Source organism: Trichechus manatus, unplaced genomic scaffold (genome assembly GCF_000243295.1).
Source record: "Trichechus manatus latirostris isolate Lorelei unplaced genomic scaffold, TriManLat1.0 scaffold00060, whole genome shotgun sequence".
NCBI lineage: Eukaryota > Metazoa > Chordata > Mammalia > Sirenia > Trichechidae > Trichechus > Trichechus manatus.
The window spans coordinates 2,186,514-2,205,710 of NW_004443996.1; the positions used below are offsets into that span (position 1 = coordinate 2,186,514).

The 19,197-nt window shown below is 35.7% G+C and overlaps 1 protein-coding gene across 2 annotated transcripts in view; it reads right to left on the reverse strand.

Moving 5' to 3' along the window:
* The window catches only part of DACH2 (dachshund family transcription factor 2), a 741,876-nt gene that overhangs the window by 414,647 nt on the left and 308,032 nt on the right, over positions 1-19,197 (reverse strand). The window lies entirely within an intron of this gene.

The following is a 19,197-nucleotide window of genomic DNA, read 5'->3' on the forward strand; positions in this document are numbered from 1 at the left end:
AAACCTGTTGCCATCGAGTCAATTTTGACTCATAGCGACCCTATAGGACAGAATAGGGCTGCCCCATGGGGTTTCCGAGGAGCGGTTGGTGGTTTCCAACTGCCAACGTTTTGGTTAGCAGCCAAGCTCTTAACCACTGCACCACCTGGACTCCTAAAAGTTGAAAGTGTTATACAAATGTAATAGAGTATTGTTAAGTATTCTAGCAGTTATTTATAGAGTTAAAATGCAATTCACACTGAAAACATTTTTGAGTGACAAAAAAAAACTCTAGTCAGAGAGATACATTCTACACTTTACATATGGAAAAAATAATTTTCTTACCTCAATACTAGCACTAAAAAAATTAACAGCTCTCCCAATCATCTCCTACATTTACACCACATACTTAATTTACATCCGCAAACGTTCTTACATCTGAGGCAGAAGTCAAGAGTTTCAAGCTTACGTTTTAATTTCACGATTCTAATTTTTCTTAATGTAATTGCAATTCATTTTCATGTTTACTCACAGATTTCTTTCTCACTATTTTCCCTTCCCCTTTCCTCACTTTGACAGGAAAATATTTTTAAGGCTTTTCTGCCCAAAACATCTTGCCCTATACCTCTTTTCTGCATTGAAATAGTAAATACAATTTTCATTAAAGACAGAATAGATAGTAGCAGTTGACTGGGAAATAAAAAGAGATCTAAATTCTAATTTTCTGTGTCGTTGATTATGGCATAAATGTAGTTAAGGTGCTGGACTTTAATAAATGGGCCTGAAGATCTTTAAGGTTGTCATGGCAGTGGAAATGCCTTTAAGCAACCGGATGCACTCAATTTTTCCTGCATTCCCTCCCTTTTATTTTGAAGTCAGGTAATTTGGGTAGATTAAAATATCATAAGCAAATATTGAGACAGTGCAGCCCAGACAACTTGATACAAACTAACAAATCTAAGTCATTTTTATTCCTAAATTATGGTTTCCATGAGGAAGCACAATTCAATAGACCAGCAACAGACTGTGAACTCAGAAACTCTGCTGGAATTTACCTTGACATTGATTTAGTTTGTGATCCTGAGACACTCAAACTTAAGCTCTCTATGCTTCACTTTTATCATCTGATAAATGGGTACCAAAATGACTTGAGTCTAAGAATTATGAGGAAAGGAAACTTACCTCTCTAAAATCCTCCATAATAAAATAATGAACATTATAATCTGGCAGTATCTCTGTCTACATTTAGGAGGAGAAGAATCAGAACCAGCACAAAGCTAATTCCTATGAAGTGGAGGTCAGACGAACCCACTCTCCAAACTTTTCACCAATTCAGACATCAGCCATTCCTCCCACAGCATTCTCTACTTATCTGCGGGGTTTGATAATTCATTGCAATGGCCACACAGAACTCACAGACCATATTCATGATTATGGGGTTTATTTAGAGAAGTAACAGGTTACAATTCAGGATCAGGATCAACAGGAACAACTTAGGAGACAGGAGACAGTTTGTCAATCAGCAGAGCTTCCAACCAACACAGCTCTTAGCTCCTTCTTGGGCTTCTTCCACTGGCCCCATCAGGCTGGGCCTCTGCTGACAGGCCCTCTTGGGCAAGTGTTACAACTCGTTTGGCTCTGCCATCAAGTACACAAAGGCACCCCACTCCACCAGCAAGCATCCTGCCTGAAGATGCTCAGCTCTCTTGCTCCCTGAGTGAGTCAGCAAATCCACTGCAGTTGCCTCGCTCCATGGACCAGGAAGCCCACCACAGCCATCTTGGGTCAATCTCCTGATTCTCTCTGCTCATACCGTTTTGCGCCATCTCTCACTGTCTCCAGTGTTACAGCTCTCTGTCTCCTGGGTCTAGGAGGTTCCCAGCGCAGGCACCCCCAGTCCAAAGGATGTGCTCAGCTCCTGGCTCTCCTTTTTGATGGTAGTGAGGTCCCCATTACCTCTCTGGGATTGGTCCTTTTAAGCCCAGCAGAATGGCAAAACTGACCAATCCCCTAGGTAGGTCACAGTCACCTAGTTTGCACAGCAATTGACCAGTCTCTACAAGAGTTTTACACACCTTATTTGCATAGTAAATTTTCCAATCCCTTTGTAAGATTGTGGCCTAGCAAATTATCTTGGCAGAAATACAAACTCAGGGCCAGAAAGGTCAGATATAATGAGAAACCTGTTGTCCTGCCAACATCTTTGAGCAAAATTTTCCACTTTAAATAGATTCTCATTTTACACAGTAGTAATGTGTTATATCATACAATTGTTTTGATAATGTTTTTATAGGGGTGTCCAGGAAGCTGTTTTTCTTTAAAATTTCTAAATCAAAAACAGTATCACATTTAGATATTCAGTTACAGGCAGTTCCCGGGTTATTAACATCCAACTTACAGACAACTCATACTTGCTCTTTAATTTTATGTAAATTTGCCCTCACTTTGAAATGATTGACCCAACCCCTACTTGAAACAAATTCGTCATCACAATCACCGTCACTTGCTGCACACGCAGCTTTTATACGATTGAAAAGGCTTAGAGCCTTTCTTGCACTAAAGTAAGGCTAAGTAAGAACCCTATGCACCTGTTCCAACTTACCTACAAATTCAACTTAAAGACTTAAAGAAACAGTTAGGAAAGGACCTTGTTCATAACCCGGGGACTGCCTGTATTCAAAATCTACTTAAAGAAAACAGTGAAGGAAGAGGAAACAAACCTACCAAATCTAACAAGTAACAAAGATTACTTTTTTATTTCCCTCTAGTTTTTCCCCACCCAGTAAGAATAGACTCTTCCTATAAGAGGACCTTTTCATAAAAAGTATAGGATTTTCTACCAGCCCTATCTCCATGTCTTTTCTTTAGCCATAGAAAAAAATAAAAGCCATGTAAGTTGTACATTTAAGATTATGCTTTTTAATGTTGTCTCTACTCACAGTAGAATTTTTTGCCATTTTCTGAAACTGAATGAAAATTAATAGAGGCCACAGCTAATGTGGGTCTACCTTTCAGGTACAGTTCTCATTTATATTGCTGTTGACTAATGACAATTTGATCATATAGTTCCTACTAGCCGCAAGACGATGTTGCAAAATGAGCAATGTGATCAAGTACTTAAATTGACTTCTAACGCAAGATAAACTTGAAACCAAATTTCACCAATTTATCCATGAGTTAACTTTAGATTCAAATCCTGCACAGGCCTATAAGAATAGGATATGCTGTTCTGGGCATGTTCCTGGTAGCTAAACACATAGTTCAGTTCAAGCTTGGAAAAATGCCTTAATACAGTTTTACCGTGAGCAAGTGTAATATATATATATATATATATATACAAAATACTCTTTTGTACACTGTTTAACACCTGAAAGCACAAAATTTATCCTCAAATATAGTAAGGGAAAGGAAGTAACAGGCATATTAATATTAAAAACCTCTTCAAAGTTTGCAGGAGAGAATAATATTTATAAATGAAAATGGGAGTATGTTTTTATTCTGTGTATGCTTTTGCTTTCTTTTTATCATGCTTTTATCTACTCCATTTTTCTTTTATTATTATTATTGAAAATAATTTCTGTGATAGACTCTCTTAGTATATGTTTTCATAATCTTTGGACTTTCTGTTTCTGGGAGTTATTTATTTTCTGCTTTCACAGAATGCTATTTTCTGGCACAGCAGGCTAGACAATAATTAATATGCTGTTAAATAACACCTCCTTAAGGTGGGAGGAGATAGAGAGAAATATACCTTTCTACCCTAAAATTAAATGTGCTTCATCAGTGATAACTATTTCTAAGACAAATTTAGCTAATATGCTTCTATTATATAATTAATTATTAGATATAATTTAAAGCTTACTCTAAGTAGTAAAAACTTGTTGATGGTTTCTTCTTTTAGAGAAGAAATAATATTTCCCAAGGTCAAAACCAATGAAGATTTAAAGTTCTTAAATACTCTTGGCAATTTAACTCCACCAATGGGACATACTGAGCAATGAAACATTCAGCACAAGAATGAGTTTGTGATAACCTTCACCCTAACCCTCCTTCCATTTTCAAAACAGCAAGGCATTTCCTGCATGTGTATAGCACTTTCATCCTGTTAGGCATTTTGTGAATGCAAATTAAGTGCATCCTAGCACAATGTTAAGGTGAGCAGTTTGTTCCACTCTGCCTATTGTGGAAAATGAAATGTAAATAGGAAATAGCTACTTATCTAGACTGTGTTTCTTGGGATGTATCTTATTGTATAGGTATTGCTTCACTGTGCCTGGCATAGTTCTTGGTACAAAATAAACTTAACAACAATTATTTAGGAGGGGAGGGAAAAAGGGAAAGAATGAGATAAGAAGAGAAACAGAAAGGAAGGGAGGGAGGGAGAAAAGAAGGTAAAAGGGAGGAAGGAAGGAAGGAAGGAAGTGTAAGAGTATTATTTAAAATATTTTGCCAGGATAAGTTGTACTTTGCTATTGTAAGTGCTTTTCTGAGCTTCCTTTGATGCTCTGGAGAGAGAAAGAATAGCCAAATATATTGATTTCCTCCTGAACTCACCCCAAACTGATTTCAAATACCAGAATTAACAGATGGCAGGGTTACCAATTAGTGCAACAGGAGGAAAGCACACCGAATATTTTTGCAACCCAAATTTAGCAGGGAAACTTTTTCTGAAAATTGGCAGGATATAAAAACCAAAAAGTGTTTTCCTTTAGTTTCCTATTTAGATGAAAGGATTGATTCTGCTTCAAATACATTTGCTTAGAAAGCCACACACAAGTTCAACTTGAAAACTGGGGAAGCAAGGTCAGTTGGTCAGCAAGGTCAGAAAGGTAACACAGTTTCTATTTAATTCTCAATTTACATTAAGCCACAGGAAAATTAATCATTCCAAATAAGCTTCAAAGCAATGGTGAGGAAGGAAGGGGTTTTGCTTTTTCCTAAACCCTTGCTGAGCGGCTATTGTATCCTTTATCTTCCTGTCTTCCAGAAAGTTAGTGGTTGTGTTTAACTTAAACTATTCATTTACCCTTCAGATATAACATATTATGAGATGCTTTTCAGTGAATATTGGCTACTAAAGAGTGCAAACTCTCTGACAGCTTCCTTTCAATTCTTGCTGTTACATGAGCTTTTCACAAAACTTCTCTTCACAACTGTACACATTATAATTTACACATTAAATACAGCAGGGTTTCACCTTAGGCCTGTTGCCAAGAATAATCATTTTAAATCTTTTTATCCTTTTGTCAAAGGATAATTATAAATGTGAAAGTGGCAGCAAAGGAAAGGTGTTATGAAAGCATTAATAATAATCTCTATTTGAATACATGAAGGCTGATGAAGAGAATTAGGTGAATGGGGGGTGATAAATAAATCTTTTTTTTTTTTTGGTGAAAGGCAACATGTCAAGTGCAAAGCATGACATAGTAAACTGAAGGTGTCATGGATCTGTCTAATCTTCCAAAGCACAGCCAGCCTGCTTTTGTGCTGGAAGGACAGGAAAGCTCACGAACATTCCTCATTGGTATTTATTGGTAAAAAGCCAGCAATGAAATACACATGCAAAAGGTTATTTACTTCTTGTGCTTCTCATGAGTTGAGACTATCTAACAACTTAGCAATTCTATTTTCACTGAAGATAAATAGTATGCTCATTTATTTGTCTTTTGTTACAAACTGAATGCATATAGTCTAATCTTGGAGTCTCTTCCTCCACACTACAGGTGCTTCCCTTTTGCTAATTAAACATTAACATTGTGCAATTGTTGATGCAGTGAAATCGGTGGTTAATCACCTCTGACTAAGAGGACTACAGATAGTCTAAGTAAATTGTGTTCCAGATAAATTGCAATGAATACAAGATGTTTCCGTTCTCTGAAACATTACGCTGGAAGTTTGTAGTTTATTTTTCAAGCTTTCTCCTTTAAACGGCATTGTTTTCCACAATTTTATTCCTTGAAGGAGTGAGTAGGAGTGTGGAATATGGTTAAAGGAAGTATGTCAGATTACTTAAGGCCTAAAGTCAAAGTCAAAAGTGCGGGGATTTTGCCCAAGTCTTGATACTTGTGTTCTTGGGAAATACTTCTTTTCTTCTGTTTGCTTTTTTTTCTCCTAAAATGTACTGATTAATGCTAAGGTTTATATCCTCATATGAAAAGAGCTGCTATAACTGAAAGTAATACTTTTAATACATGGGGAAATAGTAAGCTTTTGTCAAAGCAATGGATATTGGGTCTTAAAGAGAATACAGACAAAAACATGAAATTCAGAGGTCAGATGTGTATATGCATTAGTGTGTGCACATGTACATAAACTAAAAATCAGGACCTAAGTGACATAAAAAGTCCCTGAATTGGATCCCCAGTTTGTAGCTTGTGCTCTGAACATAGTGATGCACTTGAACCAGCTTAAGCTTGTACCATCTTGCAAGAGCCAATTGTGAGCATCAATTCCCATCTTTACATTAATGATCTTATGTTGATAGCTTGAAACTGGACATGGTGGGATTATTTACATCACAGAAATGTGAAAATGCTACAGATCAGCATTTGCCCCACCCCGGAGTCAGTGGTTAAACATTTACCAGCACACAACTATCGGAAAGGAAAACATTGTGGTCATGTTTTCTAATCAAATTATTCTTCATTTGAGCATGCCATTTTCATTTCTTTACATAATTGAAGGCAAAACTACTAAATCTGCGATGTAAAATCATGAAGAAAGATATCATAACTATGGAAAACGTTATATCTACCTATGTACCAAAACACATAAAACTGCTGTTTTCCTAAACATAGTAGTTGTAGAAATAAGCATATTCAGAGACCTGAGAGTATTACAACACATTTGGAACTGCCATTATTATCTCTATAATCTTCAGCAAATCACCAAACCCCTCTGGACCTCATTCCTCTGTATTTGTAAGTTGAATGTACTAGCCTAAATGACCTGTTTTATTCCTTATGCTGTCAATCTTTTCTGTCTTTTTATGGGGAAAAATAGTCAGGATGGCTTATGGAGATTTCAGCAGCAACTTCCACCCCTTCTGAGTCTTAATTTTTTTTTTTTCATTTGGTCTTCCTTCATTAGGAAGAATTATCCTCTTCTGTACATTAACTCTCCACAAGATTAAATGAGTAGCATAACAAACCAGTTGCAGTCTGAGCAACAATTTCCTTACTTCCAGTTAAGATTGGCTATATCAAATACAAAGTTGTTTTTTTATAGTCTAAGTAGGATATTTCAAAAGAAATAAAAAGCCTAGGTACACACTGACAGTTAATGCCCAATGTTGGCTTAAAAGATTTTTGATATGATGAAAGCATTTAAAATGCTGATCACTTCTAAAAGTCTCTAAGTAGATATGGTCAAAGAAATAGACAACAGCTATGTTAGCAGCCACTATACACCAGAAACAAGCATTTATAAGTAATACACAAATCAAAACTGACTAGACTGGGAGTGATGATGACAAGACTTAATTGAACTATTTCAGAAATTTGAGATCACATGCTTTCGAGAGAAATGCTATTTAACAGACAGGCACAAATTGAACATTAAAATAGTGAAGAGAAAATATTGACAAATGATTAAAATGCCTTAGGTCATGTCTCCATAATTTGGTATAATTCATTAAAACCCATGGCAATTCCTAACTATAAAACAGTAATTATTCTTTGAAAGATTTACTTAAATATAAAAAAAATCCAAAGTTAAAACACAAAGTCAAAGATGACTATTAAGTAATTGCCTGTTTCCTGAGCAGGGACAATTCTGAGAAATGATTGACAGCAGGTATGTTCACAGGTTGGAAAGCACAGATAATGTGATGTGTAGATGTAGGAAGCATTTCCAAAATATGAAGATGCTGATACTGTGTCTATGCCAGGAATATAGCCATCAATGTTGTTGTAAATCATGTACTGCTAATGCAGACATATCTGCAGTGTCATTATTTAGCCACATGCTAAAACTTTTCATCACCCATCTTTATTTGCCTGTTTAGTGAGGATGAATGCATGTATTAAAGAAGGGGTTATTATAGTTCTAATGTTGATAAGCATTCCATTTCTTTCACTTAAACTGTATTGTTCTATTTTTTAAATTTTATTTATTTTGTTGTTGAGAATATACACAGCAAAACATAACCAATTCAACAGTTTCTGTGTTTACAATTCAGTGAATGGTTGGGCAATCATTCTCACCCTCCTTTTCTTTCTTTTTTTTTTTAATTGTTGTAGTTTCAGTGAAAGTTTACATTTCAAGTTAGTCTCTTATACAAAAATTTATACATACATTGTTATGTGACCCTAACTGCTCTCCCTGTACTGTGACAGCACACTCCTCCTTTCCACCCCAGATTTCCCATGTCCATTCAACCAGCTCCTAACCCCCTCTGCCTTCTCATCTCACCTCCGGACAGAAGCTGCCCATTTAGTCTTATGTATCTACTTGAGCTAAGAAGCACACTCTTCATGAGTATCATTTTATGTCCCACAGTCCAGTCCAATCTTTGTCTGAAGAGTTGGTCTCGGAAATTGTTTTAGTTCTGGGCTGATAGAGAATCCAGGGGCCATGATTTCTGGGCTCACCTTGCTTTTCTGAGTTGTTCCTCCCCCATTAACATAAGCTCACTGCCCCCTAAGGTTCCTATCTAATCTTCCAAGTTGCTGTTGTCAGTTTGATCCCATATAGATAGTCCTTAAGAGAGCATAATGCTCAAGGCAAACATTTTTTACTAGTTAAGCTAAACCATTATTTAAAGAAGACATGAACAACTGCCTACTCTGCCATGACACCAGAAGAACTGGCTGGTGCTCGGCTACCATTACTGAACATTTTGATCAAAGATTCTGTAGTAGAATCCTGATCAAAACGGGGAAAATGCAGAACATAATTTAAAATTCCCATGAAATCCAGACTTTCTGGAGCCATGGAGGCTGGAGAAACCCCCAAAACTATTGCCCTGAGATAATATTTAAACCTTAAACCAAAAATATTCCCTCAAGTCTTAAAACCAAACAGTAGTTTTGCTTAGCTGGTATTGTTCCATTTTAAAGCTCTAATATGAAAATTTATCTGTACATCAAAATATGGCTTATTTTATATTATGTAGTATAAAGTAATGATAATAATAATGATTGCTAACACTGAACACTTATGTGCCAAGCACCGTTCTGAATCTTTACACATATTAACTTATTTAATCTCAATAATATGAGGTAAATACTATTATTATATGATTTTCCAGAAGAGAAAAGCAAAGCAAGGATGAATTAAGTAACTTGCCCAAGGTTACATAGCTTGAATTCTTATTTGCCTACATATATTTAGAGCTGTGCTGTCCAATAAGGTTGCCGCCAGGCCCATGTTGCTGTTGAGCATTTCAAATATGGTGAGTTCAAACTGAGATGTTGCGCAGCTGTAAAATACACACCAAAGTTTTATGTCTTACACTGAGTGGTACACAAGGACAAAAGGCAATGAAAGTAAATACTATGACATACACAATCCTGCAACAAGAGTAATAACAAACAATAATTTATGAGCAGATACATAGTTACATATGTATGCTGAATACGTGTGGGAGGGCATATGGGAGTACAACCACATGCATATATAGTTTTGGCTGTGGATACTTCTACATACATATTCGTAAGTGATGTGTGTATATTTGTATACATAATAGAGGACGCAGGGGGCACAGTCATGGAAACAACCTAAACAAAACCAAACACCTTGTAGGACTGAGTTACTAGGACTGAAAGCTAAGGACCATAGTCCCTGGGGACATCTAGATCAATTTGCATAACATAGTTCATAAAGAAAACTTCTATATCCTACTTTGGAGAGTAGTGTCCGGTGTCCTAAAAGCTTGCGAGCGGCCATCTAAGATACAATTATTGGTCTCTTTCTGCCTGGAGCAAAGGAAAGTGAGGAAAAACAAAGACTCAAGGAAACAATTAGTCCAAAGGACTAATGGACCACAGGAACCACAGCCTCCATCAGCCTGAGACAAGAAGAACTAGATGGTGCCCAGCTTCCACTACCGACTCTTCTGATCAGGATCACCATAGACGTTCCCAGAAAGACTGGAGGAAAAAAAACGTAGAACAAAATTGAAATTCATAAAAAAGACCAGATTTACTGGTCTGAGAGAGATTGGAGGAACCCCCGAGACTATAGCCCTCAGACATTCTTTTAACTTGGAACTGAAGCCATTCCCAGAGATCACCTTTCAGGCAAACGATAGACAGGCCTATAAATAAACAATAACACACGTGAGGAAAGTGCTCCTTAGAACAATCATCTACATGAGACCAAAAGGACAATATATGCCCAAAAACAAAGATAAGAAGGCAGAAAAACAAGGAGTATGGAAATGGGAAATTCAGGGTGACAATGGGGTGAGTGCTGACACATTGAGGGGAGTACAACCTATACCATTTGCATATAAACTATCGAATGGTAAACTAATTTGCTCTGTAAACCTTCACCTAAGGCATACACGCACACACAAAACCATGAAGAAATTCCAAAATCTTGAGGAACTAAATTGTATGCAAAAGTAACCCTCTGTGAAGCAAAACAAATGGATCCAGACAACTGAAACGCAATGCAAGTTGCATGTGTGTGTTTTTAATTTCATTGTGGTAACATGTATATAACAAAACATCTGCCATTTTAATCATTTTTTAAGTGACATTTCAGTGGCACTGCATTCACTGTGTTGCGCAACTATTACCGCTATCCATTTCCAAATGTTTTTTTTTATCACCCCAAACAGAAGCTCAACACCCCTTAAACAATAACTCCCCATTTCCCCCTCCCTCTGGCCCCTGGTAACCACTGATAAACTTTTGTCTGTATCCATTTGCCTATTCTAGATATTTTATACAAGTGAGACCAAGCAATATTTGTCCTTGTGTCTGATTTATATCACTCAGCATAATGTTTTCAAGGTTCATCCATTTTGTAGCATGTATCAAAACTTCATTTCTGTTTATGGCTGAAGAATATTGCGTTGTATGTACAGACCGCATTTTGTTTATCCATTCATCTGTGATGGACACTTGGGTTGTTTCCACCTTTGGGCTATTGTGAATAATGCAGCTATGAACACTGGTGTGCAAATAAAAAAAAATTTGATGTCTTAATACAAAAAAATGCAAAGTATATCATTAATATGTTTATATTATTACATGCTGTAATAACAATTTTGAGTATACTCAGTTAAAAACATATTATTAAAATTAATTTTATCTGTTTCTTTTTATTTTTTAAAAGTGGCCACTAAAAAATTTAAAATTACACACGGGGCTCACATTTGTGGCTAATGTTATATTAGTATTAGACTGTGCTTGTCTAGAATATACACATACTCATATCGGCAAATATCGGCGCATCATTAAAATCGATGTTCTTGGTTTTTAAGTCTCATGGCATTGACATAAAACATAAGAAGAATTTGAAAAAGGAAAAGATGAAATGAGGAGAGATAAAGGTACCACTTGGTGTTTCAGAGATGGAAAAGAAATATTCATAGTGGTTTACATCTGAAAAGATACGAGATTAAATATATTGTTGAGATACATTTCTTATATCCTTGTCTGATATTTCCATATAACTCCTCAATTTAAAATCTCATTAGTCTATGTTTTATTTTCCTAACTGTATTTCAGGTTCCTTAAGGATGTCTGCATCTTTATACTTACATCCATCTCTGATGCTAAAAAGAGTGCTGGGCTTATAGAAGGTGTTCATTAACTATCCGTGAGTTTTAAAAGTTAACCCAGAAAGGAAAGCTTCTAATTTAAAAGCTATTAAAAATCAAGAGAAGTCCTTAAAAATAAATAAATAAAAGGCTCCACTCCCTGACACCTTCCTTCATTTGCTAAAGCCTTATTCTATTTATATAAAATACCATAGCTGCTTTTTCCTGTAACTTTCTTATATTATTTGCTCACTTGCAGACCTAGGGGTTTCACTGCCATTCAGAACTGAGCAGAGATCAACAACCATGGTCAGGCCAGAGCAGGGCCAGCAGTCTCTCCATTTAGGTCACACTAACGTGCTGAGAGCACTTTGTGGCCTTCTAAGTCAAAAGGCACCAAACAGACCTCCAAGAATTATGACCAGAGTTTGACTTTGGGGCCTAGCTTTGGACAACTCATTTGTCAGGGCAATCAAGATTGTTTCTATCCTAATAGTATTTTAAAATCCAAGTGAAAAAATCTCTAGGAACAGATACAACTGTACAGGGCATACCCTTCACCTATCTATTGCATTACCATTATAAAGGTAGTTACTTGCTGTAGTTCTGTGTGACAAAGAAACATAAAAGTTTTAAGTTATTTTAATATCAGGCACGGAAGGTTTCAAACCTGTACCAGCTGTTTGACGCTAGGCAAGTTATTTAGCTTCTATGTATCTCAGATTCCTAATCTGTAAATTGGGAGTATTAACATTCACCTCACAGAGTTGTAGTAAGGGTATATATACACACATACACATACAAATGAGAAATAGACAAAATGTGTTTGCAGTGTGGTGCCTGGTACACAGTCTTCAATAATAGTGCTTAATAATTCAGCAGGTATTATGGGTAGTGGTAGTTAATTAAGAATCTTGGAACTTTTAAATGAGTATAGTTTATTTAATTATAACATTTTGCTTTCGCTGTAGTATAGTACATAATGAGTATCGTATTTTGCTTTTCTTTAACTTATCGGTACTGATTAAATAAAACTCCTTAGAATTCCATAAGCAGTCTAATAGTTTTAAACCACAAATGATAGAATGGGGAAAAAAAATACCACTCATGATTCACTTAGTGTTTATATTCACTTTGTCAAATTTAACTCAAGATAGGTGCAGGCATTTTAACTTGTCCAGTCTGGGAAATTGAGGCATGGAGGGAAATAGTTTAAATTGATTTTAGAGGCAACTGTGTTGTAGCAGAAAAAGTTTAAATTAATCCATATCTGCTAGGGGATACAGTACACATAGCTTGTGAGAATAACCAGATTTCAGAATACTATGTTTGTTTTATTTGTTTGTCTTGATTTTTTTCTTAAATAAAGCACTGGGATAAAAGACATTTGCCATTGAAAAAATTAAAAATATAAGACAGGTAGTTTTTGATTAAAAAATAGAGAGAGGATAGCTTAATGTTTGAATACACATGTGTTCATTAGATGAGTACAATTTTTATTGAAAGGAAATGCAAAATGTAGATTAGATAGCATTTAGTACAATGCCCTTATCTTGTTGATTAAGAAATTCAAAGCCCACAGAGGTAAAGTGTTCAGTTAATGGTCACTCAGCAGTAACCTGGAGAGCAAAAGGTAGAACCTAGTTCTGTTGCTTCTAGCGTTCTTTCAACTGCACCATACTGAATGGCATTTTTGTTTTCTCTTAAACTTTGAGAGCATCCTTTTAACACTTACAAGGACAATATTTTCAAAATGTTTTTACTGTTTTCATGGTCAAAATACATTCTGAAAATATTTCCATAGGGTGATGGGTGGGAAGGAGAGAGAGTCTCTCTGTGAAAATAAAGGGTGGAAATATTTTGAAAATGCTATGAAAACATTGGATTGCTTTAACAGCCTAAAAGAAAACATTTATTTTGGCCACAGTGACTAAAACATTTGCTTCCCTTGGAAATGCTTACTGCCAAACTAAAGGTTTGTTTCTTTTTTCATATAGAAGCAAACATTTTGTTGAACAGAACATTTTATGTTTTTGTATAATTATTTGAATATTAATTATGGCCATTCTTACTGACATCATGTACATATAGCTTGTTGTGTAAAAAAAAAAAAAAAATTAGGTGTCCTTGTATTTCAAAACTCCTCTTCCTACACAGATTTAACATTCTAAGGTGGCAACTGTATTGCAACAAAATGCCTATGTGAACAATGTAAAATTCAACCATTCTATTAAGTTTGTCTCGTACAATGGCTATGTCCATGCAACTGAAACATCTAGAATACTGTGTATATCAAATAGCAAGAAGATTGACTGACTGAATTTTTAAGTTATAGTTTTATTGTCATGTAGAATTATTCCAAGGATTTCTATCTACTGAGTATATAATACATATTAAGAAAACCGATTTGACCCTATTTGGAGTTTATTTCTGATATCTAGCCAGATTTTAATGTATTTTATGATTTGATTTTGGCTAATAGTCCTCAACTGCAATCCTCCAAATCCAGTCACATGTAATTATATTCATGAACCCATACATGCATTGATTGAAAGGACCTGACTACTTGTAAAAGAGGTGGGTTACAACTCTACCTAGACAGTCCACCAATGTTAATACTCTTAGTTTTACAGCATATCATTGCTCACTGAATTTATAGCCCCTCACTGGCAAAGCAGTTCATCTTGAAGAAAATGGAAAAAGAAGAAAATTTTGATCATAGGGAAGAATAACCTGGTGATTCTCAATCCTAGCTACAGATCAGCTGCAGGGCTTTTAAAAACTACAACTGCCTAGGCCTTACTCCAGACCTTCTAAATAAAAGGTAAGTTTTAAGCCACAGGGAATCAGTCATTAGAGGCTCTAACCAGCACAGCTTGTTCAAACCCAGATAACTCAAAAGGACTGAAGTTTCTGGGCTTGGTCTGATTCTACTAGAATTAAACAATTCAACGTAAGTCAAATGCTATTTACCAGCATTATAATTCTTGTTGGCATTATTATTCAGATCTTGTCAAATTATCTGACTGTCCGGTTCTATTTCTGAGAGCCATCTCCTGTATTCCTTCCAGATTATGAGACCAGTGATGGCGTATAGGTCAAAGAACCATAACTGCCCCCAGCATGGGATCAGTAGTGAAAGTTTACCCTCTTTCTTTTGTTACGACATTCTGCAAAATTAGCCTGTGGTTGATTTGTTTTAGAATGAGACATGCAATATTTTGCTTACAGTGAACTGGATGTTGACCCAAGAAGGCAGAAAGGAGATGTCTGTACTGGTTATTTTTTCTAATTAGAAAGAAAGTATAAAGAACAATTTGTCTCCATTTTATAACACACATAATGTGGGTGTTCTGAAATTAAAACTTATGCCGGGAAATAAATTGCAAAGCGAATAAGAGAACACATGGCTGCACTCTGCAACTGTGTTCAAATGGTGGCAGGCAAAAAAAGTTTAAGATCCTTTCTACAGTATACTGTGACTTCCTGGCTTTGATTACATAGCTTCTTCTAAAGTAAACATTAATGACAGAGTAAATGTCCTTGTCCAAAGAGGTTATTTTCTAGTCTATCTGTTTTAAGACCTCATGAAAACCATGCTAAGTAGACATTCCAAATGATTGTAAAGAATAGATATAGACTTTTAAATTCTATCAACAGAATTTTCTTCTACCAACAAAAAATAATATTTTCCAACTTTATTGCACAACAATGAGCATTTGCTATCTAGGAAGATAATATATAAGGATATATTGTATGAAAAAAATCAGTCATAAAAGTGACAGTGACAGCAGTTTAGCCTAGAGCCTAATTTAGGAGGTAAAATCATCTATAATCTTCATCAGTTTGTATTATCCGATGTTGTTATTTGCTCATCAGGATTCAGGCTGCATTCTTCCATAAATGTGTATGTAGACTCTTATTAAACTTAAAAATGAAAACTTTGGAGATTAAAAAAAAAAGCTTCTATCCTAGAAGAATTAAAAACTGTATCATCAATCAATTCTCCATGACCCTCTACTAGGTGCAAGGTCCAATGCTAGGAGATCTGAATCAAAGACAATAGGAAGTATAAGACAAGTATTTAAACCTTAAATAGTTTGGAAATTAAGATAAGAACTCATTAAAACATGCCTAATAATATTAGGAAATATAAAATTAGCGCTAAATACAGATCATTTGGTTCCATGCAGATCAAAGTAGGAAGATTTCAGTATGGGAATGGACGGGTCAAGTAGCATACTGGATTATTGACTACTGACTTCCTTATGAATATGTGTTTCCATCATCAGGGTGTAAAATAAGAGGGGCATATTTCATGAGTCACTCCTCCTCTGTAGCTTTGGCTAATAATAACGTGTAATGTCTAGTGAATATTTAATTATATACCAGGCATTGTTCTATGTTCTTTATATATATAGACTCATTTACTATTCTCAACACTATAAAGTATACACTATTACAACTATGCTCATTTTAAAGACCAGGAAATCTCAGTTCAAGGGTAGAAATGACTTGCCCAGGTCTTACACTTAATATGTTAATTAACTGAGATTAGAGCCCAGGCAGTCTGAATCCAAGCCCTGCATGTTGACTCACTATGCTATGCTGTCTCCAGAGTCAAATAATCTAAAGAATCTTGGAATGTTAAAAATGGGAGGAATCTTAGAGAACCCTTAGTGCAAACTGTTCTTTATATAGATAGGGAAACTAAAGCACCAAGAGATGAAATGACTTGCCTATCTATGATTACTCACACAGCTAGCTGGGGAAAAACCATGACTGAAACCCGTGTTTACTGACTTTCAGTCCATAGTTCTTTCCATAACAATCTCTATAATCCTTTAAACATCTCTCCCTTTGCTCCATTTTCCCAATTTGGACTATTGAAAATTATATATGCCTATAATTATCTTGAGTTGAATTTGATAGCGTAAGAGCAAAAGTAAATGGAAACACTGAGATACAAAGTGCGATCAAATTGATAGAGAGCTACAGATGTAGATATAATATATATAATATCTACCAAAAATCTGCAAGTAGATGTTATTATCCCCAATTTACAGATTAGGAAACTAAGTCTCATAGAGATTAATTTGTCTAATGTTCCACAGTTGGTAACAGAATTCTAACTGATTCTAAACGCCTGTGTTATTTTTATTATCTAAGAAGTTGTTATGATTTGGAAATATTTTACAACTTTTACTCCATGAAGAAAGTTTTTTGTGCTTTTCTTTTATAATAAAGACCATACTTTATTTTTCTTATTTGTATACTGTTGGTAAGAATGGTTATAATTTATTCTTGAACATTATATTATTTTAAAGAAATATTAGTCACTAAAATGTACAGTTACAATGAAGAAGAGACGTTAAGCCTAAATTCTCATCAAGTATTTTACAATTAGGATTGTCATTTATGAAAGAGTCAGCTCTCAGAAAGAGCTCTGTTCTCTAGGAATTTAAATAACAAATAAGTATTTAGTGAGCAACTAACTAGTGCAAAGTGCTCTGCAAATCTCACCACCACATGAGGCCCACATGGCCATTTAAACTAGTTCTGTGTGGGGCTCATAGATTTCATCTTTGTGCCCATCACTGCTCCTAGCATAGCACCTTATACACAAGTGTAGGCTGAACTAGATTATAGAAAAAGTTATACCTGGTTCATAAAATTAAATAGGAAAAAATATATAATAGGCTGTTGCCAGAGTTGAAATAACTACAAAAGATTATATTTAAAGTGAATATAATTCCAATGAGCCTACAGTTGAGAAGAGTTTGTCTTCTACTTGAAAGCTGGGACAACGTGTTTGTGTTTAGCTAATTTCCATGTTCTGATTCAAAAAGCTCAAACAGATGCATCCTGATCTAAGTCTTTTTCATTTCCTCTAAGAAATAATAGCATGTGTTAAAATTAGTTATCTATACAGTTTGGGACCTTCAGAGAAATAATTAGAAAACTTAGTCCCACACTGCTCTGGACAACTCTTCATTGTTCCTTCCGTTTCAAATGTCATTTAAGGGAAGGGCTTTGATTCCATTGTATAGCCCGTTATTATGACTTTTGTTATGGTTGTTGGATGATTAAAGGGAAGCAAAAGAACCAGTAAACTAGCACCTACTATGTGTCAAGTGGAGCCCTGGTGGCGCAGTGGTTAAGAGCTCGGCTGCTAACCAAAATGTCGGCAGTTTGAATCCACCAGCTGCTCCCTGAAAACCTTATGGGGCAGTTCTACTCTGTCCTATAGGGTCGCTATGAGTTGTAATCGACTTGACGGCAATGGGTTTGGGTATGTGTTAAGCACTATGCTAAGGCTCACATCAACTTCATTTACTCTCTCAACAGTTCCATGAGATAGGTCCTAGTACCACTATTTTAAGATGAGAAATTAAACCTCAGAGAGGCTAACTTGCTGAAGGCTAGACAGCAGAGCCAGTATTATAGCACTCATCTGTCTGACTCTAAATCCACTATGTCTTATGCATTTATTTATCAACCTAGTGTAAAAAAATAAGCTTTCCTTCCTTAATTTTTAATTCCTCTTAAGCAGAAAAAAGTACCTCCTCAGAGTAGAAGAAGCCTACCATAACAAAACCAGAATAAGCAGAGGTCTGAAGAGGGGGAATGTGTATGGCCATCTCACTCAGGGCTTGAAACAGCTGTATCTCTGTGGTTTACCACATTTGAATAAAGGCAAATCAGAGAAAGGAAACTGGAACACATCACACTAGGAGTAGTTTTTAAGTCAAAATACATGACGGAAACCAAATAGGTGGACAATAAGTTTCAGATCTATAAACCTGGTGCAAACAAAAGAATAAGGGAATGATTAAACAACAAAGGCTATGATAGAAGAAACCCAAGAAAAAGTGGAACTGGTTCAGAGGAAGGAGTCAGTGATGATGTTACAGAGGAAAGGAGCCCCTAGCCATGTCTCAAGATTGAATAGGACCTGGACAGGAAGAGGATGCATGGCAGACACATTCCAGACAAAATCATGGAGATGAGAATGAAGCTGTCTTGAGACCAGAGAAGAGACAGGCCTGTCAGGTAAAAATGATGGTATGATGGGAAGAGTGGGAATAATTAATAACAATAAATTGCATAGGGCTTACCATGTACCAGGCACTCTTCTAGGTGTCTTGTATTAAGTCATTTAATTCTAACAATAATCCTATGATCCTATAGTGATATCTCTATTTTAGAGATGAGAAAACAGGCCACAGTTAAATGATCTGCCTAGGTCACACAGCAGGGAGGGACAGAGCTGGCATTTAAAACCTATGAAGTATGACTTCAGAATTTTTGCAATTAACTACTGCAATGATACATCAGAGAAGAAACATATTTAAGTGAGAGGTGTAAATAGCCATTTTGCTGTAGCCAAAAATTAAGCTTTTGAATGTAAGTTAAGAAAAAGCAAGTAAAAAGAAAAACGAGTTAAATGTAGGCATAGCCTATTGCTGATCAAAAGTTTCTTTATATTTATCATTTATGGGCAA